The sequence below is a fragment of the Chionomys nivalis genome, chromosome 22, assembly GCF_950005125.1.
Source record: "Chionomys nivalis chromosome 22, mChiNiv1.1, whole genome shotgun sequence".
In the NCBI taxonomy this organism is placed as follows: domain Eukaryota; kingdom Metazoa; phylum Chordata; class Mammalia; order Rodentia; family Cricetidae; genus Chionomys; species Chionomys nivalis.
The window spans coordinates 37,909,739-37,933,396 of record NC_080107.1 but is presented as its reverse complement, the minus strand read 5'-3'; positions in this window follow the sequence as shown (position 1 = coordinate 37,933,396).

The window sequence follows — 23,658 nt, the reverse complement described above, 5'->3', positions numbered from 1 at the left end:
AACCTTGTATTTGACAATCAATAGTTAAAAGTCTAGATAAACTGTGATATATCTCTACGTATCCAATGATCTATGTAGCCAGCATGAAACAATAATTCTAATATGATTTAAAAATAATAAAATAGTTTATTTAAAGTACAGTGTGAGGGACTATGGCCTGAACACATGGATTCAAGGAGCCCTGTTTAGCCATAAGTCAGATTATGTACACTTTTTAGGTAAAGGGAAAGTATCATAAACCTTTGCATTTAACAAACACATCACTGGAGGCTTTATGTAGGTGAACAAGAACCACATAGGGAAAACCTTCCTACAATTATAAAATGATATAACATTCTACAATATTAGGTTTGTAGAGGTTAGGAGTCTGTAGTATGAGTGAATCCTGAAGATATTTTGCTAAGTGAAGTAAAGCCAAGTATGAAAATGAAGCATAATTAATAAAAACTCAGGGTCAGAAATTGGGGTTCAACCTGAAGGCCACCCCCCCCCAAAAAAGCAGCCAATCACTGGCTCTTACCTCAACCTCAGTCTGAAATAGTAATCCTGCATCTTGGACTCTCAGAATGATACTGTGTTAGAACTGCCTCCCCTGTCTTCTATTTCTCTCTAGGCCTGGCATTAGAGGCATAAACCACTGGGATTAAAGCCATATCCCACCCATTTCTATGACAACTAGGGTGGCTACTGGGATTAAAGGTGTGTGTCACCTTAATCTGGTCTGTAAGGCTAACCACTGAGACTGTTTTATTTTCAGATCTTCAAGTCTTTATTTATTAAAATACAATTGAAATGCCACTACATAAAAAAGATAAATATTATACAATCCTACCCTTTTGAGATAGTTACAGAGGCAAACTTCAAACAGAAAATGGAATGGTAGCTTTTGGAGGCTAGGACAGGAGTCGGGAATTTCTGTTAAATTCAGAAAAGTAAGAGATATGAAGATGTGTCGTGGATACAGTTGTACAAAAATATGTGTATACTGAATACTATAGAATTGTATAGTTAAAATATTTAGATGAAAATTTCTAGAGACCCAATTGATTGAAAGTAAGACCCCAGTCCCCTGACACCCCTATATAAAAGAACTCTGTGATGATTGGAAGTGTCACTGGCATCCATCCTAGGAGCGTAAATAAAGCACCAATGGAGCAGAATGCCCCATCCTACATCCCCTCCCCCTGGGACTTGCCTTGGGCCAGACTCCACCTCCAGACTCCAACTCCCAGCCTGCCAAGCACTGACCCCTCCCCAGGGAGCATCAGGACCACACCCACAGGCTATTTAGGTTGGTGCTAGAAAAAGGAACAAGTTTGCCTCCGGGGTTTGTGTGAGCTCCTCTCCTCTCCATGCTGTCTCAGTCTACCCAGGAGTACGACTTTTATTAAATGTGGGCATTTTTTTTTATTAATTAATTTATTTAATTATTAAAGATTTCTGCCTCTTCCCCGCCACCACCTCCCATTCCCTCCCCCTCCCCCAATCAAGTCTTCCTTCCTCCTCAGCCCAAAGAGCAAGCAGGTTTCTCTGCCCTGTGGGAGGTCCAAGGACCACCCACATCCATCCAGGTCTATTAAGGTGAGCATCCAAACTACCTGGGCTCTAAATGTGGGCATTTTTGATTTGGTCTCTTTGGTTTGATTGGAGCTCTTTGCACCAGATGGGAGGTTCTTCTTAACACCAATGACCACTATAATTATGAATAACTTTAATGTTTATTTGAAATTTACTGTGATTAAAGATTAGGTATTCTTACCATATTCACAAAACAAACCATGATAATAAGTTAATTAGCTGGAAATTGTAAAAATAATATTTTTTATATTTAAACATAATAAGGTTTATGTTCTTAAAATAGAAACTATTTCTATGATTGGAATGTTATATTATAGAAAAGAGAAGATAAACATTTAAATGTAGTTAATTTTCAAATGCAAACATTATACCAATAGACTTAAAGAATACTATATACTTTAATTCTAATGTTATTTAAGCCAATGTCAAATCTTTTGCTATTCATTTACCTGCAGATGGAGTTAAAAGCAATTTCTTCATATATGCTGGAGGTAAGTGCGGTAGCATATTCTGTGTATATAAAAGAGGAATATATTCCTTTCTTTTTTAGTTGGTTGGTTATTATTTATTTTCTGTTACTTCAAAATCTCAATTCCAATGTCTAATGCAGTGTTTTTCTGACTCTTCCTTCATGGATTGGCTCTTTGGCCAGAACTGTGGTCACTGACCCTCAGGCCATCCCTTTCAAGGAGGCTGTTAGAATGAATATTGGAGTGGCAATGGCAATAGTTACAAGTGGCCTTCTACCAGTTCTGGGTCTTAGGGTTCACATTTAGTTAGAGGGGATGAAAAAGATTTACTTTCATGGTCATTTTATAGCAGAAAAGAAATCTATTGGTTTTGATTTTATAAATGCAATATAAAATAAAGTGTAGTCTTCCCTCAGTATCTTTAAAAGATTAGTTTCAGGACCACTAATTGTATACCAAAGGCCATGATGTTCAAGTCTCTTGTTTAATACAGCATAGTATTTGTATGGTACCTAGACACATTCTCTAATTTCCTTAATTCAATTATTTAGAATGTTTGGACAATGTTAATCTATGCAAATACTTACTGCTCTGTGTTTATGAATACCAAAGACAAGAGAAATTTAGGACATACTCAATATAGCTTTAAGTTTTAAAAGACTATTTTCTATCTGCAGTTGATTGAATCAGTGACTATTCTGCAGTATGGGCCGTGTTTCTGCAATCTGCTTTCCTTCAGGTTCCTTCCAGATACTTTCCCAAACTACATGCTAGATTTTTTGATTTTTTTCCTTTCTGACACATAAAATACAAGTCCCATTCTGTTTGGCCTATTTTGCCACAGCTGCAACCGAAAGGATTCCAGGCTCCTATGGTGTGAATGCAGCTTGTTTCTGCAGAGATGTCTTAACTCTTCCATGCTTCCATTTCACTTTGCAAATGCCTTTTCCATTGTAGATAACACTTGGCTTCTTTAATCTCAATTCAAATGTGACCTCCTTTGTGAAGCCCAACTAATGCTTTCTCCTAAGTAATCCACAGTCTCTTTCACACTTTTATTATAGTGCTTATAACTTTCCTGTCACTGGTTGAGAAATAAAATATCCTTCATTATGGACTGATGATTTTCTCAGTGTTTTTTTTTTTTTCCTTTTGCCAAACGGAAATGCTTCCCATGGCCTGATTCTGTAGTAAAGTAATCCCCTCCCATTCAGTGGGTCTGTGATTATAGCTATCTGAAATCAACCATGGTCTGAAGAGATTAGATGGAAAGTTTTAAGAAATAATTCATGGATCTTAAATAACCAACCATTCTGCAAAGTATGATGAAATCTCATTATATTCTACACTGTCCTACTGTGGATATGAGTTAACCTTTTGTTCAGTATGCCCTTGCTGTACTGTATACCGTCTACCAGTTAGTTACTTGGTAGCCATGTATGTTATCAGACCAGATTTCAGTGCTTGTATTCAAGCACTTATTTTATTCATTAACACCCTAAAGTAAAAGGTTAACATTGCAGGCAACTGAAAAGTACCAAGAGAGAAACTGCAAGTTATTCCTGTTAAGTGAAAAATTTAAAGTTTAAACTTAATTTCAAATAAAATTGCATACTGATATTGCCAAGCTCTATGTTTGACCAGAACTATCCATAATACTCTAAAACAGAAGGGAAAAAAATCATACTGTCTTTGTTTAAACTGCAAACAGTATGGCCATAGTGCATAATGATAACTTAGTTAATTTGAAAAGGCTGAGGATTGAACATCACTAAAGTGCTTAGAACATCTCTCTGGCTAACCAGGAACTATTATAATACCCAAAGCAGCTATGATATATATGGGTAATTAACAGTCAAAGCTAAGAGGAAAGTTCAATAGCTGATGATTAATCTTAGTCATTCTAGCAAAAGTCCCATGGCAACGGCATTACTATGTCAATCACTGATCTTGATAAGGGGTTGGCTATGTAAGGTACTAGTTTAACTTGTCACTAGTTCTCTGCCAGCTATACTTCCTATATATCCATCAAATGGAGAACTGTATAAACCAGATCCACAATTAACAGGTTAGTTAATGTTTTTATATTATTTTAGGAAGTCTAGTGATCATGTTATTAAAATAGTCTTCCAATTTCTGAAACATAAAGCTAAGAAACAGTGATTTTATTTATTGTTTATATGGTTTGGTACAGGATTGGTTTCCTCTCATCCCCAGATTATATAACTCATTTAAATGATTAAATTGACTTGCATACCTGAAATAAATGTAATGAGGTATAGGACAATGGTCTTGTAACATGTAAAAATTTGTCACTTGTATTGGTTTATTAAAATGTGGATTGGCCAGTAGCTAGGCAGGAAGTATAGATGGAGTGACCAGAACAGGAGAATTCTGGGAAGAGGAAAGATTCAATCTACATTCATCACCCAGATGCAGAGGAAGCAAGATGAGAATGCGTCACTAATAAACGTACCATTGTGACTAATGCAGACAAAAATTATGGGTTAATTGAAGATGTAAGAGTTAGCTAAAAATAAGCCTAAGCTATTGGCCAAGCAGTATTGTAATTAATATCATTTCTGTGTTATTATTTGGGTCTCAGTGGCTAAGAAATAAACAAGCAGCCTCTGCTTATAATGAGGTCTTTCAGAATTCTGTGATTATTAGAAATGGGTGGTGTGGTGTCATCATTATTTATTTGAATATCTTTCATCATAAAGACTTATGGATACTTTGCATATATTTCCAATCAGTTGTAGGTATAATGCATTCATTGTGTAGCATTTTTCTTAATGTCCTCACTTTAAACATGGAATCTCCCAAATAAGTGACTTTCTAAGATTCCTAGAGTCAACTGCTGGAAAACGTAGGTTAGCATTATATTTTCTTCTCTGGAAGGTCAATTGCTCACACTGCCTCGTACTAATGGCCTACAATTTTATATGTTCAATCCAGAGTAGTTCATAAGTAGCAGCCATGTACATATAGAAGGTTCTGAAATTAAATCTTCAAAACTGAAGTGAGTTTAAGCACATACTTTGAATTCATTAGCCATTTAGGAAAATAAATATATGCGATATTCTTAACCCACTGAATCACAATATTTCTATAACATACTAATGAAATTCACACTGCAAACTAGTGTCTCATTCTATCTTTCTCCTGTGAGTTCTTCCATCTCAATTACTCATTTGAAGGCACTGGTGGCATGCATACAGTCTCTTCCAAGTAACTTTCATTCGAGAATGTAATCATCAACGGTCTTATTCCATAGAAGTCCTGAATTGAAAAGAAAAAAAAGAAAAGCCATCTAAAAACACTTGTTTAGAAAGAGAACAGAAAGAAGATAAACCGAAGAATCCATAAACTTTTACTTGGTAATTAAAACAGAAAGCTCATAATGTTCACAAAGGAAAAGATTGTAAATGAGTTTCTTAATGACTTAGGCTCTTTGGAATTTGGAACAGTTTGAGTTTAATTAGGTGAGAAAAGGAAGACAATAGTGGATGCAGCAAGAGGAATCCCAAGGATTCCCAGGCTAGAATTCAGAGTTAATGTTGCTCATGTTGTACCGAGAAATTTGTGCCTTACAGAAGGCTAGGAACTGGTGGCAGAAATCAGAAATCAGTAACCCTACAGTCCGGGGGAGTTATTTAACTTTTCGTTGGCTGTGCATACTTCATCTGGAAAGTACTGGAATAGAATAGTATTAAACTCTTATAGCTCATGCCTTCTGGATTTGCAGATAATTTACCTTCTCTGTGTTCTACATTATCAAATATTGTATAAAAGAAATCATACATGTGGTATTGTTTTTATTTTTTTAGTCTTAAACTGTTTTATACAGTTTTTTTTAAACCTTGGCTTAATGGAAAGGAGGAATGTGCTATTCACAGAAGGTTAATCATTTCCCACGCTGTGGATGATCACTACAATGTGGAAATCAACGAAATCTATGAAAAGCAATATGTTGCTTTTACTGAATATCATTAGTGATGGACCTTTGACAAATATTACAGCATTAACAGAGGTAACTGATTGACAATCCTGAAGACTTCAGTGGCTGCCAAGATGACTTAGATGGCAGACCTGATGGCCTACATTCACCCAGCAAAATATCAGGAAAGACCTGACTCCCAAAAAATGATCTCCGATGTTCAAATGTGCATGGTGACACACAAACACCTGTACACACACACACACACACACACACACACACACACACACTAATAATAACAATAAGACTTTGACTCATGGCATGGATGCTTAAAGTTCCCTACTAGTAACCCATCCAGCATTTTATTAAGGGTCATCAACATTTCATCTGAAATTTGAACCACAGGTCTGGGATTTGAGATTCTGCAGAGTCTAGTTGCAAAGCTTTCTGTTCACACACATGTGTACAATGTATAATAATTACATAGGCATTGTGGGACAACATTAATACTACCTTGCCTCTATGATGGTTTTTAGTGGTTACTCTTGCTTATCAATTATGAATCGTCATTCAATCATGAAATTCCCCCACTGCTTACGTTTCTGTTAAGTTTCAAAGTATATTCATAAGTTGTTTACCTACCCATGACCAAACCATGGGTAATTTCTAAAAGAAACATTCATAAAGCTCTATAATTAGTTTTTACTTTGGTGGTTCATTGGTAATTGGCTGTCCCTGAGTTACCCTCCGATATATTATCAAATTATGTCTTGTGAAATTATTCAGCTAGTGTTATAGTCAAAGATTACTGTTATAAATATAATGCCAGCTTTATAGCTTGTATGTGAGGGTCTCTTTCCACAAGTTGATATATTACATGTTACATGTTAGCCTTCAGCTGGAGGTGCTATTCAGAAGTGACTGTTGAGTTTTTGATTGAGGAATTGTGGATTTGTTGATAAAATAATTTACATTGAACACAGAAAAGAGCCTGAGGACAATTTTCCTAGAGTTGGAGAAAAGGACAGGACAGGTACAGAATGGGCCTGTTGAGAGGAGGGAGACAGAAGAAGAGAAAGTTATGTTCTAGAGGAAGAATAAAATGACCCACATTGGAGACAAGATGGGCACAGACCGAAGAGAGGAACAGCAACCCTGAGTTTTTATTCCTTGAAGTTGTTATTGAAGTCTAAATTTGCATTATTTCCAGTTTTGACAGAATCAGGTCAGGTAGGCCAAGTACACAAAAGCACAGTCCGGAGGATGTCCTTGCTGGAGGCCAGAAAGGGCAGAAGAGAGGTCTGGTCCTTATTTCATTGTGGTCTCCTCAATGAACACCTCTCCTAAAGATTGGAATTGAAACTCCGAGGTGACACATGGACACCTGGCTGAACTTCTGGACTGACAAGTTTATCCTCTTTCTCCATCCCTTACTTCCTGCTTTCTGGAGTAAGTCCTTTAAGAAGACCACAGATTAGCAGATTAATGGTAGCCTACTTCCCACAACCCCTTCTGCTACACAGAAACTCTCAGTCTGCTCCCCCTTAAATCCTACCTATGAATCAAAAATAATCTTTTCTCTAAAACTTAACACTCTGTTGTCTGTTAGTTTATTGTTTTTAAGTTTATGAGCTATGAACCCAAAAGCCACCGATTCAGGTTATCTTTCCTGGCAATCAGTGTCCAGAACCCTTTTCCCCCTAGAAAGACTTAGCTATTCCCAAAGATGCTCTCAAGGAATATTTGAGCATCATCCGGATGTTATTAGTTGTGGTACAAACAGTGCTTCACCATTATTTAACCTTAGTATTACTTTTAGGCAACTAAAAGTTGGTGCACGTAACCTGGAACTAAGGTAAGGAAAACCAACTAATTGTTAATTGTTGACAGGATTTTTTTGTTTTGTTTTGTTTTGTTGTGTGGCCAAGAATGAATAATGAATGGTATTTGTTGCTATGAATTTACCTTTTAGATTTGTAGTTTCAGATCAGGGTAGAACTAATACAGTCGCTTCCAGCAGGCTCCCACTGTTCCTGGCCCATTTCAAGCCCTTACTATCAGGTCTTCTTTATCCTTGCATGTGTACCTTTGCACTTCCTGAAAATTCTTTCTTTCTTTCTTTCTTTCTTTCTTTCTTTCTTTCTTTCTTTCTTTCTTTCTTTCTTTCTTTCTTTCTTTCTTCCTTCCTTCCTTCCTTCCTTCCTTCCTTCCTTCCTTCCTTCTTTCTTTCTTTCTTTCTTTCTTTCTTTCTTTCTTTCTTTCTTTCTTTCTATAGCAATAGAAGGCCAGTGCTAGGAAATGAGTGACAAACCACCCACATTTACATTGTTTTACTTATCTGTTTGCTAGGGTGTTACTGACTACCATTCATGCCATTTGTCTCAGATGAGGATGACATATACAGTTGTGTTTCTAATGGTGGTTAGAAAGATATGATTGTAGAAAACCTTGCTATTTCAGTTTTCTTTACCTACCAGCTCCTAAAAACTAGGTCACAAGTTTATGCCTTCATCAGTAAATTCATCCATCGAGGAACTCAAAATTTAATGGCATTGTTGGGAGGTAGGGGAGACTTGGGAAGTAGGGGATTGGTTGGAGTAAGTGTGTCAGGAACTGTGTTCCTGGCTCCATCCTTTATTCTCTATTTTATTTTTACTTTTTTGTTATAATTATTAATGCTGATTTATCTATGAATTGATTTTATTGTAAGATTTCTACTTATATATATATATTTACATTATTTTGTCATTTTAAAATTATTGCATAAAGTAGTATTTCTTTATGATATTTGAATACCTAATTTATTTTGTTGATTTCCATCTCCCCTCTGCACTCCATCCTACTGCCTCACTTGTAACCCTTCATGCCCAATAGCTTTTCGTACTCTCCCCATTCCTCAGAATATTCCTTTCCCATTTATAGAATATAATGTGTTCTCTTCCTTATGTATAATCCTAGCTCTCTCTCTCTCTCTCTCTCTCTCTCTCTCTCTCTCTCTCTCTGTGTGTGTGTGTGTGTGTAGCTTATGAAAGTAGAGAAGTACATACTTTGATATTTAGTTAGGTTTTCCAAGGTAAATATCACCAAAGACCTCAAAGCTTAGTTATCCCTTAGACAAGATGTATATAAAGAAATATCTGTCTCCTTTGTTAATCGTGACTTATGTACTAGTTATGTTCTATTTTAGTGATAGAGCACTCTAAGCAAAAGTAATTTGAGGAGGAAAGAGCTGATTTCTTCTTCTACTTCTAGTCAATCACAAAGGGAAATCAGGGCAGGCACTCATGGAGGACAGGAAATATATGACAGGAATTGAAGCAGCAGGCTTCTAAGCTGCTTGTCATGGCTTGCTCACCTACTTTCTTTTAAATTCCAGTACCACCTACCCAAAGGTGGCACCACTGACATGAGCTGGTCCTACATCAATCACTAGTTAACAATACACCCTATGAACTCACCTACAGGCAATCTAATTGAGGGTTATTTCTCAACTGAGGTTTCTTTTTCCAGCTAGCTCTAGCTCATGCCCATCTGACAAAAAGCTAACCATCACAGATTTCATGAGATAAATAGCATAGTCCTTCTTCATGATATCCCTTTTGAGGCAAGAGTAAAACCCTCCCCTTTATATCTAGATTGAGCAAGTCATTCCTCCAAAAACAATGAGGCCCTACATGCCAGTTCAAGCACTAGGGATAAATCATGGTCCCAGTGGCAGTGGTCGCACAGACTGCCCAAGGCTCACAACTGTCCCCTACATTCAGTGGCCTTAGTTTGGTTTTATGAAGGTTCCCCCACTATCAGTTCAGAGTCAATGAGTTGTCATTATCCCAAGTCAGCTGTTTCTGTGGGTATCACCATCATGGTCTTGAACCTTTTGCTCATATTATCGCTTCTTCCTCTCTTGGGCTGGTCCCCTGTAGCTCAGCCCAGTGTTTCACTGTAGATCTCTGTATCTGCTTCCATCAGGTGCTAGTTCAAAGTTCTATGATGACAATTAAGGTGGTCATCAATCTTATTAAAGGAGAAGGACAGTTTCTGAAGAATTGCACTGAAAAACACTTAAGCTATTGCTCAACATTCTTAGCCATGAGGGAAATGAAAATCAAAATGACTCTGAGTTACCTCTCAGAATGGGTAAAATCAAAAACATCAATGATAGCTTATGCTGGAGAGGATGTGGAGTAAGGGGAACACTCCTGCATTACTGGTGGGAGTGCAAAATTGTACAGTGATTCTGGAAATCAATATGGCAATTTCTCAGAAAATTGGGAATCAATCTACTTTAAGACTCTGCAATACCTTGCTTGGTCATATACCCAAAAGATGCACACTCATACCTGTTGTCTGAGGTTTTCTGTCCTGCCTGGTTTCTGTCCTCCCACCGGGTCCCATAGCTATTTAGCCCCAAAGAAATCACACAGAGTTCTACATTAGTTATAAACTGATTGGCCCATTAGCTCAGGATTTTTATTAACTCTTATAATTTATATTAGCCCATTATTCTTATTTGTGTTAGCCACATGACTTAGTACCTTTTTCAGTAGCATAGTCACATCTTGCTTCTTCAGTGTCTGAACTGGACTGCAGAGGGAGCTTCTCTCTTCCTGGAATTTTCCTGTTCTCCTTGACCCATATCTACTTCCTGTCTTGTTGTCCTGCCTATACTTCATGCCTGGCTATTGGCCAATCAACATTTATTTAAAATATAATTGACAGAATATAGATCATGGTCCCACACCACACACCTAAAGGACATTTGCTCAACTGTGTTCATAGAAGCATCATTTGTAATATCAGAACCTGGAAACAACCTACGTGCCCCTCAACTGAAGAATGGATAAAGAAAATGTGGTATATTTACACAATGGAGTACTACTCAACAGTAAAAAAACAATAACATCTTTATATTCATAAGCAAATGAATGGAACTACAAAACAAACAAACAAAAAAACCATCCTGAGTGAGGTAACCCAGACCCAGATAGACAAAGCATTTTACTTTGTAAGTAATAAAGTTCCTTGTGTTTTTATTTATTTATTAAAGATTTCTGCCTCCTCCCTGCCACCGCCTCCCATTTCCCTCCCCCTCCCCCAACCAACTCCCCCTCCCTCAGCAGCCCGAAGAGCAGTCAGGGTTCCCTGCCTTATGGGAAGTCCAAGGATCTCCCATCTCCTTCCAGGTCTAGTAAGGTGAGCATCCAAACAGCCTAGGCTCCCACAAAGTCAGTACGTGCAGTAGGATCAAAACCCAGTGTTATTGTTCTTGACTTCTCAGAAGCCCTCATTGTCCGCATATAGTTATTTTCCTGGATATTAACCTTCATCAGGCGATGAAAGGAGACAGAGACAGAGACCCACATTGGAGCACTGGACTGAAATCCCAAGGCCCAAATGAGGAACAAAAGGAGAGAGAGCATGAGCAAGGAACTCAGGACCACGAGGGGTGCACCCCCACACACTGAGACAATGGGAATGTTCTATTGGGAATTCACCAAGGCCAGCTGAACTGGGTCTAAAAAAAAGCATGGGATAAAACCGGATTCCTTGTGATTTTTTTAACCTGAAATTGAGAACATTATTCACCTACGCCTAAAGAAAAAACTTAAATTTATATTGAAAACTTTACTTATTGTGGGTAGAGGTCTTTTGCATTATGGTAAAAATAAGATATTTATCTTTTCTACCTCCATAGAGATAAGAACAAGATGGATTCTGTTCATAAAAATTCAAAGATTTTCATTTGAAATTTAGGGCCAGTGACAGTGGGGATGACTGATAGATATCAACTTCCTTTAATACATAAAGAACTCAGCCTCTCATTATGTATCCAAAATACTCAGATTATGCAGTGGGAAGTGGGTACCACCAGCAGCCTTTAGGCCAGCCATATTTATCTGCCTTTTGGGATCATGTTAAAGTTCTAGCACCAATTTTTCTGGATATCCCTAAATGCCAAGAGTCTCATGACAGCCTAGGATTCCATTTCTGTCTCTGAGTATTTTGATAAACATCTCTCTTTTCTTGTAATAGAGATAAACAATGTCAAACCCTCTACCATCTAGACAATAAGCATTTAGCGAATGGTATTGGATGGGAATCCAGGACTTGGAGCTACTATTTTGACCAGGTTTTCTGGAAATAAGGACATGATTTGTGAAATGTTGGAGTATATTATCACTTTTCTCTTCACTGTGACCTAAAGATTGTTCTTGCTTTTTATGTAGGAATATACTGTCAGTCTTCCAGCAATTACAGTTAAACCTCATGTGTGTGTGTCTCTTTCATGTGTACCTAGGGACTCTTTTACTTCCAAACTTTCACTCAGTCATTTAAGTCAAATGCACTGATTTCCTTTGAGTGCCATTCCTATGTCAGATAGAAGTGATACTAGCATTCAGATTTGAGGCAGCATATGGCAAAATGGGAATCTAGTCCACGTTTGGGAAAAGAAGAGCTAAGACAGGGTGGAAGGTACTATGGTTAGCTGATTGATAATACTTTTCTGGCTTAGTTATTCATATTGTCTTCACACTAAGCTAAGAATTTATAAAATGGGTAATATGATTTGTGTTGTGTCTGTGGATTGTTTGCAATGTCTGGAGTTCCAGCTACCTCTCTTTGTCCATAAAAAAGGAGTATGCAAAATAGTTTAGGTCACAATGCAAAATAATAGTCATGGTATCATTGCACACAAAATTCCCAGTTCTGAGTGCTTAAGTGGTGAAATTGTCTCTTCATGTGCTAAGTGATCGAGGAAAGTGATCCTTTGAATCAGTTTCCTAGAACAGATAATACACTTAAATCATGATCTTTCATTATTGAATCCACACTTAGGAGAAGCCCACTTACAAAAAAAATGCAGAGCATGGTCGTAGATGATCATTTCAGAAGAAAATATTCATTGTCTAGAATCATTGTAAGATATTTGTAAGAACTGGAATATAAAGAGAATTTGTTGCATGGTATTTCTACAAAAGGAAATTTGCCCTTCTATTCTATCCCTTGGGCTGCAGCTTGGAATGTAGATGTCCTGGCTATAGCCTATTTTCTTTTGAATGGTAAAATTATCTTTAGAATAAAAATGATACATTTTGGTATAGTAAAGTCAAAAATAGGTGCAACGGCCCTCTCTAATGCGCAAAAACGGAAGGAAGACTGCCTACCTCCTATTATTTATAGTTCACAAAGAAAAATAAATTCATATCTGTATAGCCTTTTAAGATTTTAATATCTCTTACTATAAGTAAAATGCAAATTTTGTGAGATACATGCACATAAGCACCCCTGTAATTTGGTTCCATTAGAGTCAAAGCAGCAGAGTTTAAGAGTTATTCACTTGGTTTCCCCTTATTCCATTTATAACCGCTGTATATCGCAAGAGAAAGTTCAGAGTTCCCGTGGGGATTCTGGCTCCTAATGGGGATCCAGCTAAGCTCTTTTTAGCAGAACCTCTCTGCCTCCCTTCTACCTCATCCCCATTCCTTTCTGGCAGTCACCTGTACCTAGAAACACTTCCTACCATGGACCCCAGTGACCACATTAGGATAGGACTCAAGCAACTTTTACTGTTCTTCCTGTTCTCCATGACACTATCTTCAATCTCACTTTCAGCCCTGGAGCAGCCTGCTTGCAGGTGTCTCTCCTCCACCTAAACTCCATTAATTGAAGACTTGAATGCATGGTAATGACCCAGGGTTCCTCTAGCCCTTTCATCCCTGTCTCTTTGGACATATTTTTTTGTCCTACTGATGCCGGCTAGCAGGATCCCCTTGGGCCACGTGACCTCCAACTCCCTAGGGGCCTTGCCGCTTAGTGTGGACAGGAACTCTTAGCTCTTTCCCATAGACCATTCCTGCATTTTGTCCTAGTCTCTCCCAAATCTATTTCTCTCAACTGCGTCTTTGCCCTCTCAGGATTTTAGGGAAGTCTAGAGGCAATAGAAACCAAAAAATGGAACATCAAGCCAACAAAGATAAGACTAGATATCAACACCTAGGATTATCTCAATCATCATAACTCTAGATGCCTAGATACCAGTACAAAAAGCCATCCATGAATGGCAAAGACAATATGACTCCATCAGAACTTGGTAATCCTATACAGTAAGTTATGAGAAATGCAATATAGCTGAAGCAAAAGACAAGACTACATAAATAGCAATTCTGAATATGTTCAAGGACTTTAAAGAGAATGTGAATAAATCCCTTAGTGAAATCTGTGGATTCAGAAAGAAACAGTGGAATGAAATATTGAACATACTTCAAGACATGAAAGAAATAGAATCATGAAAGAAAGACCAAACTGAAATAAATCTGGAAGTAAAAAAAAATTAGAAAGTTAAACAAAAACCCCAGAGATAAGCCCCACCAACAGATTATAAGACAATGGAGAAAGAATCTCAGGTGTTCAAGACAGAGTATAAAATAATAGATAGTTCAGTAAAGGAAAATGTTAATTCTAAAGAAAAGCACAGACACAAACCATCCAGAAAATATGGTATACTATGAGAAGAGCAAATCTATGAATAATAGGAAAAGAAGCATAAGAAACCTAGGTCAAAGGAAAAGAAAATATCTTAACAAATTCATAATGATAAGAAGTCACAAGATACAAGGGCATGGGTGTGCATTCTACAAACACTGAGGTAACACAGCAGCAACACAGAATACTATATCCAGCAAACCTATCACCCACAATAGACAGAGGTGGGGCAGGGAACATTCCACAATAAAACCAAATTTAATAAGTATCTACAAATCAAGCTCCGCAGATTGAACTAGAAGGAAGATTTCATTCTGAAGAGATTTACCACACAGAAGAAAATACAGAAATCAATAATGCCAAGCCAGTAAATCAAAGGAGGGGGAAATCAATACCACAACAACAAAATAATAGAAATCAATAAACACTTCTTGTTTATATTTCTCAATATTTATTGTCTCAATTTACCAGTAAAAAGACAGAGACTAACAGTGTGCATGGGAATACAGGTTCATCATTCTTCTTACCATCTACCACTTACTCAAATATGTTCATAGCAGCTTTATTTGTAATAGCCAGAAATTGGAAACACACTAGATGTTCCTCAATAGAAGAATGGATAAAGAAAATGTGAACATTTGTGCAATGAAGTATTACTGAGCTTTAAAAAAAAAAAGACATCATGAAATTTACAGGCAAATGGATGGTACTAGAAAAAAGAATCATTCTGATTTAGGCAACTCTGACCCAGAAAAAAAGCATGGTATGTACTCACTTATAAGGGGGATATTATCTTATGAGTAAATGATGATCGTGTTACAATCCATAGACCCATAAAGGCAAAGTAACAAGGGGATAATGCACTTATCTCCCTGGGAAGGGGACATAGGAGAGATGAGAGTGACCCAAGTGAAAGTTCCTAGTAATGGGGATAAAAAACCCCAACTGGCCATCATTTATAATCAGACAAGGCCCCCACTCATTGGTCTGGGACATCAACCCAGCTATAAAACCTTAGCCCTGCAATCTGTCCTGCCTCCAAGATATAGGAGGGTAGTGGCCAAGCAATGACTGGTCAACCTTGAGGTTCATACCAGAAGAGGGATCTCATGCCAAACACTGTCTGAATGGTCAAGAACTGGAAGTTGGATAGTGCAGAGACCTAGGATAGAATCAAATACCACTGGTCCAAGGTGTGTGTGTCTGTGTGTGTGTGTGTGTCTGTGTGTGTGTGTCTGAATGAAACTATTCCTAATGACATTCTACTATATTCATAGATCAGTGTCTAACCCAAAAGTCATCAGAGAGATCTTTTCTGGCACCTGATGAGAATGGGTGCAGAAATCCACAGCCAAACCTTTAGGCAGGATAGAGCCCAAACTGGAGATCTCTAGAGGGTCCCTTCTCTTGAAGCTCGGGGAACATTGGAGAAGAAGGAAAGAAGAAGGAGAAGAAAAATTGGAGGAGACACATGGATCAGGAACACCAGGAGAACATGGTCCATAAAATCAACTATGTAAGGTTCATAGTGGTCACAGACACGGAAACAACAATCAGAACCTGCGCGAATGTGTGCTAGGTCTCTGTATATATCTTATGGTTGTTCAGCCTGGGATTTTTTCAGTATTCCTAAGAGTGGGACTGGAGGAGTCTCTGACTCTTTTACTTATCTTGGGACTGTTCTACTCATACTGGTGGCCTTTTTCAGCTTTGATATGACGGTTTGTACCTAGTCTTATACTTCATCTTGCTAAGCTGTGTTCAGATTATGTTGGGCAGTCGGCTTATATTTGAAGGTAAATGGAACAGGAATAAATTTGGGTCAAAGAGCAGTTAGGGGGGACTAAGAGAAGTGGAATTCTGGGAAACTGTGGTCAGGATGTCTTGTATGAGAAGAGAATAAATAAAAATAAAATAGGAAAAAAGAAACATATTTTACTGAAAAAATATTATTGAAAATAAATTTTATAAAACATGTTCTAGTATTCCTTTTTAAAAATAGTAACCAAGCCTGGCTGACTCAGATGGAGATTTTAAGTAAAGCATAGACTATGGTGAATGAAAGAACATAATTTTGCACGGAACTTACCCTTTCCTCACAGAGGCAAGGAATAAAGTCCTGCCTTGACTGGAGGGTCTGTAGAAAAGGGAAAGATAAGAACTGATCTCTCTCTCTCTCTCTCTCTCTCTCTCTCTCTCTCTCTCTCTTTCTTTCTTTATGGAAAAGGACATAAAGGATAAGGGTGCAACTTAGGGCCAATCTGATAATTTCAGAGCCATTGCCCTCCCAAAAAAGGACGCTGAAGTTAATAGGACTATAAAGTATGGGGCAAAACTAGCAAGAAGAAAAGTCCTGGGTCATGTGCTTAGCTCCTTGTGGGATTTCTTGCTTTTCCAACCATCCTTGCACTTTGGAGTGAGAACACACTGAGTACTGAGAGTAGTGGTATTTTGAGATGTTAATGTAGGCATATTACTTCTTGTATTCTAATTACCTATAGAGTTAAGCATTAACATTTACCCTGTGATTGGATATTTTCCTAGAGACTGTTCTCAAGTGAAGGGTATCAGGATACTTTTAATTGTCATATCTACGTATGTGCTGTGTTTCAGCCTGGGTTCCAACAGATCTTCTAATTTTTTTTTCCCTCAAGACAAGGTTTACTGTAGCTGTAGAAGCTGTCCTGGAACTCTGTCTGTAGATCAGGCTGGCCTTAAACTCACAGAGATCCACCTGTCTCTACCTCTTGAGTGCTGGGATTAAAGGCATGAGACACCACTACCTGGCTCTCTAGCAGATCTTTTAAAATCATGGCAACCCTTACACAAGCCTGTTTTTTTTTTTTTTTTTTTGTTCTGTCTATTGTTACTGAAAGGACTGTGTCAACTATACTGACAGATGAGCAAGAACAGAATGTGAATCTAGGAAAACTAGCACAGCAATTGTCAACTGGACTCATGAGGTCAAAATATAACTGCATCCATCTCTATTATTCATGTTTTGTCAAATGACTAACAGATGAAGACACTGCCCCCATCATGGAAGTTAAAACTCAAAGTCAAAGTCAGCAAAAACTGTCTGGCATATATGAACTTCTTTTTTTTTTTTTTTTTTTTTATATATGAACTTCTTTGACTTGCTTTCGCCAACGTACAATATAGATCAGAGATCCACGAACTGACCTCATAAGGATAAAGATGACTGCTCATTCCTTTTTCCGTTTAAAATCTCAAAGTTCTTTTTCTCTCTCTATGAAGCATAATTTTTCCTAAAACTAAACTAAAAGTTTGGAGTTTCTAAATGTAGTAAGGTCATTTTAGAATAATTCTTTTTTTAAGGAAAAAGATAGCAAATGAGTTGAAGTGTACACATATCAGTTCTGGTCTACAAACTTTATCAGATCATTTAATTGATTGGGCTACAACTTGGAAAAATTTGCATTGCTTGTATAGATCTTTATGGTGGCAGGGAATAAGACACAAGAGGCAAAATGTCATGCATGTTCAAAGTGGGAGACATTCACAGGTTAGGCTTGTAGGAATAGGTGATCAAAACAGGTAATCTCCAGAAATGGAAAAGGTCTTTTAGAGGAAACATTAATGTGAAACACCACTTTCCCACCCATCCCAAATAAAAAAGAAATTAAACAGATGGGAAACTAGGGAAGACAAGGGTAGCAATGATGGAGGAAGGTCATTGGCTAATAAAGAAACTGCCTTGGTCAGCATTCTATTCTGTTTACTCCACCCACCTAAAGGCTGGCCAATCAAATGGGCCAAGGCAAACAGGAAAACGTCAATAAAATAGAAAAGTTCTCAGTTTGTTTATAGTTCTTACGAAATAGAATCGCACTTGTAGCACCTGGACAACACTGGTAAATATACTAGTGGAAAAAGCAGTCATGGATTTCTCTTTCAAAAGGTAATTGCTTTTGCTGTACCCTACTGCTTAAGTTGGAAGAATGTATGCTGAAGATGGGCAGTAGATTTGATAGTGAATGGCAAGCCCATTCCTCTCTCCACTTGTCAGGATGACCCTGTTGCCCTCTCCAGTCATTTGACCCTTTGTCTTTTGGCATAGATAATAGGCAAAAGTAAATTTATATGAAATAACTCACAGAGTCCTCCTCCTCATGGCCTCTCTTTAAAAGATTCTGCAGTAACTCATTTCCTTTATTATTTTCCATTTGCTATGAGAAGCGCAGAGTCTGGTTCATTAACACACACAGCTTTCTTTGTGTGTTCTCCTTCCTCTTCTTTAGTGCTTTCTGTTTGGAAAATTGCTGCTACTTGCTCACGGGGAATTATTTCTGTAAGTCATACCTTTCTAACTCTTGTCTCCAGGCTCCTGAAAAGGTTAATGAGCTCTGGGGCTGCAGTTTTCCCAGTAGACCTTTGCCACCAAGTTGACGCAGAATGCATGACAGCTGTCTCATAGCAGAGAGCAGGCAGTGCCATATGATGAAGAAAATGAAATGATGTCTTTTCTGTGTGACACAAATACCTGGAGGAAAAAGTTAGCTGTTATTAGGATGACCCATAAAGAGACTGAATCATGAACATGTCATGAGTATCTTAAATCAGGGAGAAATTCATCAATGATCAAAAAGACACACACAAATCAGAGTACAAATATGTGGTACACAGTCATCTTAATTTTTTTGTACAGAGAGTGTACAGAGAGGCCTTCTGTACACTCACCTAACTTATACGAATTTTTAATTTGTCTCTGAGATGATTGTTTAGCTCCTAAGAAACAAAACTGAAGGTATGTATGAGTTACTCTGTCTTTCTTATTTGGCACTTTCTTCTGCACGAACCTGGCTGGTTATTTTCTCATTAAGCTCCTCTTCAATCCTTATCTACACTGCTTTCTGACTCCACTAATCTGGTTTATGTGATTGATACCAGTGGGTGCCCATCCCTTGTTTAGTGCTTAGGTTTGGTTAATGCAGAGGCTCTAGGAGAATGAGGGAGAGGAAATCAGTAGCTATTTCCTTGGGTTCTTTCTTAAGCTGGCTGTACTATTGCCTCTCTAACAGTAGTGACTTTGGAATTCTTTAATTTTTGATTCCAGCAACTGCCCTTCCTTTGTACTCAATTATCTAGAAGTGATAATAAGTCCTCAGTGGCACTAAGGCACTAGTTAAAATGGTTTTTCTTGCAGTTTCCCTACCTTTACGTATTTAATGTCTCTTTGTAAGAGGTGTATCCTCCGCATTTACCTTTTTTTTTTTTTGAGGGTACCATCTATATCTGTTTAAGATCTAACTAGCACCTGTATTACTCAAAATGATTAATACTACAAACAGAAGTTTCATTCACAGAAAATTATGTGTAGTGTAATTTTAGAGGATGTAAAATATATCCATAAGGTACTAGCTGGGGACATCTTCCTGGACACCTGTGAGCCCCTCTAGAGTCAAGTCTCTTGCCAACCCTAAGATGGTTCCCTTAATTAGGATATATATTTCTCTGTTCCCGTATCCACCCTTCCTATATCCCAACCATCCTATTCCCCCAAGCTCCCCGCATCCTCCCCTTCTCACGTTTTTCACCCCATTTCCCCTTAGCCCCATGCTACCTCACCTGCAAGTTCCTAGTTGGTTTCGATCCTAATACATGAACTGGCTTTGTGGGAGCCTAGCCTGTTTGGATGCTCACCTTCCTGGACCTAGATAGAAGTGGGAGGACCTGGACTTCCCGCAGGGCAGGGAATTTGGACTGCTCTTCAGTATCGAGAGGGAGGGGGGATGGAGTGGGGGGAGGGGGAGAGGAGTGGGGATAGGGGGAGAGGAGTGGGGATAGGGGGAGGGGAGTGGGGGAAGGGGCAATGTGTGGGAGGAGGGGGAGGGAAATGGGAAATGGGGAGGAGGAGGAAATTTTAATTAAAAAAGAATAAAATAAAGAAAAAAATATATCCATAATAAACAAAGACATTGAAAATAGGTATTGTGTGATTGGTGACAAAGATCCTGCTTACCTGTGATCCCCTTTAGTTTCTGGAAGATTGAGTCAGTCCATGTCCATATATGCCTGAAATTTATTGAGTAATGTGCAATTGCATAATATTACTACTATTATAAACCACGGTGTTGTAAAATATGCACCTTTCCATAGAGCAGAAGTTTGACTTTTCGGGGGACTAATGAATATCAATATAAATGTGTGAAAAAAACCACGATTAACAATACAAAGCACTGGGTAAGCCCCTGTGTTAGACACTGTTCTGTGAGGTCTACAGCATTAATACATGTATCCTTTTCTCAAGAGGCTAGTTAATTTGGAAAAATGTAGAGACTATCTAACAAAATGGGGAGACATAAAACAAACTTGGATTTTATGAGACTATTTGGACTTTAGCGGGACTACTATCATCTATCAGTCATCTGTCATCTATCATACCATCTATCTGTGTGTCTGTCTGTGTGTCTTTCTATTAAGTATCTATATATCTATCTACCTTCTGTCTCTCCTTTACACCTATCATTTATAGCTACCATCTAATTATCTTCTACCATAGTCTGACTACTTTATCTTCTCAAAACTTGTGTTTTGAAATCCATTGTGCAATGCGCTTGAGATAATGCCTTTGGAAAGGAATTAGCTCATGAGAAACTCATCACCAGGAATGGCCTTTTGCGGTGAGAAGCTTGAAGAAACGCCTGCCCTCCGTCAAATGTGTAAAGAAGAAGTAGCTGGCATTCATAAGAATAAGTTCTCACTGAACACAACACCTGTGGTTGACTTGATCTTGGGGTTTCCAGCTCCAGAGCTATGAGAACTATACCTACATTGTTTTTGAATTATCCATATTATGGAATTTCGGTAGAAGAGGCTGAGTACTCTGTCTGTCTCTCTATCATGCAGCAATAGGCTCTCATAGAACTGTAAAACTTGATTAGATACATATTATGAGGCACCTCAACCGTGCAAGAACTCTAGTCTGATTTCAAGTTGTCTGGGAGAAAGGGCAGATATAGGAAATCGTAAAGTTGGTCTGGTCTTACTTCCTTGAGAAGCGTGAATCATGTATTTTTCATTTTAGAGGCTATGGTACCTGGGGCACAATGTGTCCTCCAGTCCCTGAGAGACCAACACATTCCCTTAGGCAGTGAAGCATCAGGTCAATTTCTTTTTCTCTCTGTTACTTTGGAAGTCAAGGAAGTATGGAAGCTTGACTGAACAAGTGGTTTCAGACATTAATTAATAATGTTTGCCCATAAAATTTGCAAACATCATTGTATCCTGGCAACTACAATTGATTCTGGTGATTGATTGCTCTTATATTTTGTTTCTGATAAAGGTATAAAAAGCATAAGAGTTACAACCTTAGTCTTGCTGTGACCCCTCCAACCTGACTGGTTTAATTCTTCTTGGCCATACCAGGTAACTTTGGCCCTGTAAGTAAGCATCAGTGCTTACAGACAGGTGTGAACTGAGAAGAACAAGGACAAAATAGAACCAGTAAAGATGAAGGGTCTTCAGGATATGTGACTGCAATTTTCAAGCTTTGTGTTTTATAATGGGAGTGTTGAGAAAATGAAGATCTGGAAGGAACTGGGATTGCTATGAACAAAGATGCTGTTCTGTACCAACAAAATGAGTCACTAATAAACAATAGTTATAAACCGAGAAACTGCCCTGTGGTCTGATCTAAAATTTCCTAAAATAATTGTTTCACTCCAATATTAAGGAAAGATTGATTGAAAACTCAATGTTCTTCAGATTGAAAAAGATTATCTCCATTGTGCTCCCTCAATTACCTGAATAATGGTGTGATAAATTGATCTCTCCAGAAAGGAGAATTGAATCATTATCCTTTTCTGTTGGTGTTTATTTATTTATTTTTGTTTCTACATCCCAGTAAAATTTTCCATTCCCTCCCCTCTCCCCAATTCCTCTCCTTCCTCCACTGTTTTTCTGCAGATACAGGAAGCCTCCCATGGATATTAGCCAGACATAGTTTCAGTGAGACTAGGCACCTCCTTTTCTATTAAGCCTGGATAAAGCAATCCAATAGGAGGAACGGGTCCTTAAAACAGGCACCAGACTCAGATACAGAACTTGTTCTCACTGTTTGGAGTTTCACAGGAAGACCAAGTTAAACAACTATGACATACATGCAAAGGCCTGGGTTAGTCTGATACAAGTTCCCTGGCTATCATTTCAGTCTCTTTGAGTGCCTAGAGACCCAGAATTGTCAGTTCTGTGGGTTTGTTTTCTTGTGGTTCCCTTGGCACCACTGGGTCTTACAGTACTTCTCCCTCTCTTCTGAGGATTTTGGAGCCAGATCTGCCTACTGTTTGGTGGTGGGTCTCTGCATTCATTTTCATTAGTTGCTGGGTGAAGCCTCTATGATGACATTTGGGCTAGGCTTCAATCTATGAGTATAGCAGAATATCATTAGTAATCATTTTGCCAACTCTTTTGTTGTCATTTTGCTAGAGTATCAGGACTCAAAGATGAAGTAAGGGCCTAGACCAAATAAGCACTGAATATGGTGAAAAACCCAATGTAAGAAAGGAGCATGAAAATACCAAACTTTCAAATTATAGTAATAAACGATAAAGACAAGAATTCCAGACCAGTGGTACAGATCAACATGTGAATGAGATTATAGAAGTCTTCCTAAACTAAGGAAAGACATATTTATACTTATTAAAGAAGCATATCAAATACCAAATAAACAATTCCAAAAAAAGAAAATCTCCACAGCGTACCATCATTAAAATATATAGTATATAGAAGAAGGGATAGTCAAAACTACAAGAGAAAAAAAAACAAATCACATGTAAAGGAAAACCCATCAGAATAAAAGTGGATTTCCAATTGGAAAATTTGAAAACTGAAAGTGCTCAGAGTAATGCATTTCAAGTCCTAAAATGCATTCCAGACAACACAGACTAATAAAGGCAGAAAACCTATTTGCCAACTTTTGTGATATAAACCACCTAAAAAAATTATGTAAGACAGAAAAACGTAAACACAATCAGAAAGCAATATTTCAGGCTGAAGAGAAAAATAAACATAACCAAGAGACAGAAGAAAAAAAGAGGAAATCATAATTACTGAAATACAAAATACCACTGAGAGCACAAACAATAGTAAAACAGCAGTCAAAGTAATGACTGCAATCAACACATACCTCTCAAGAATAACTTTAAACGTTAACAGCCTCAATTA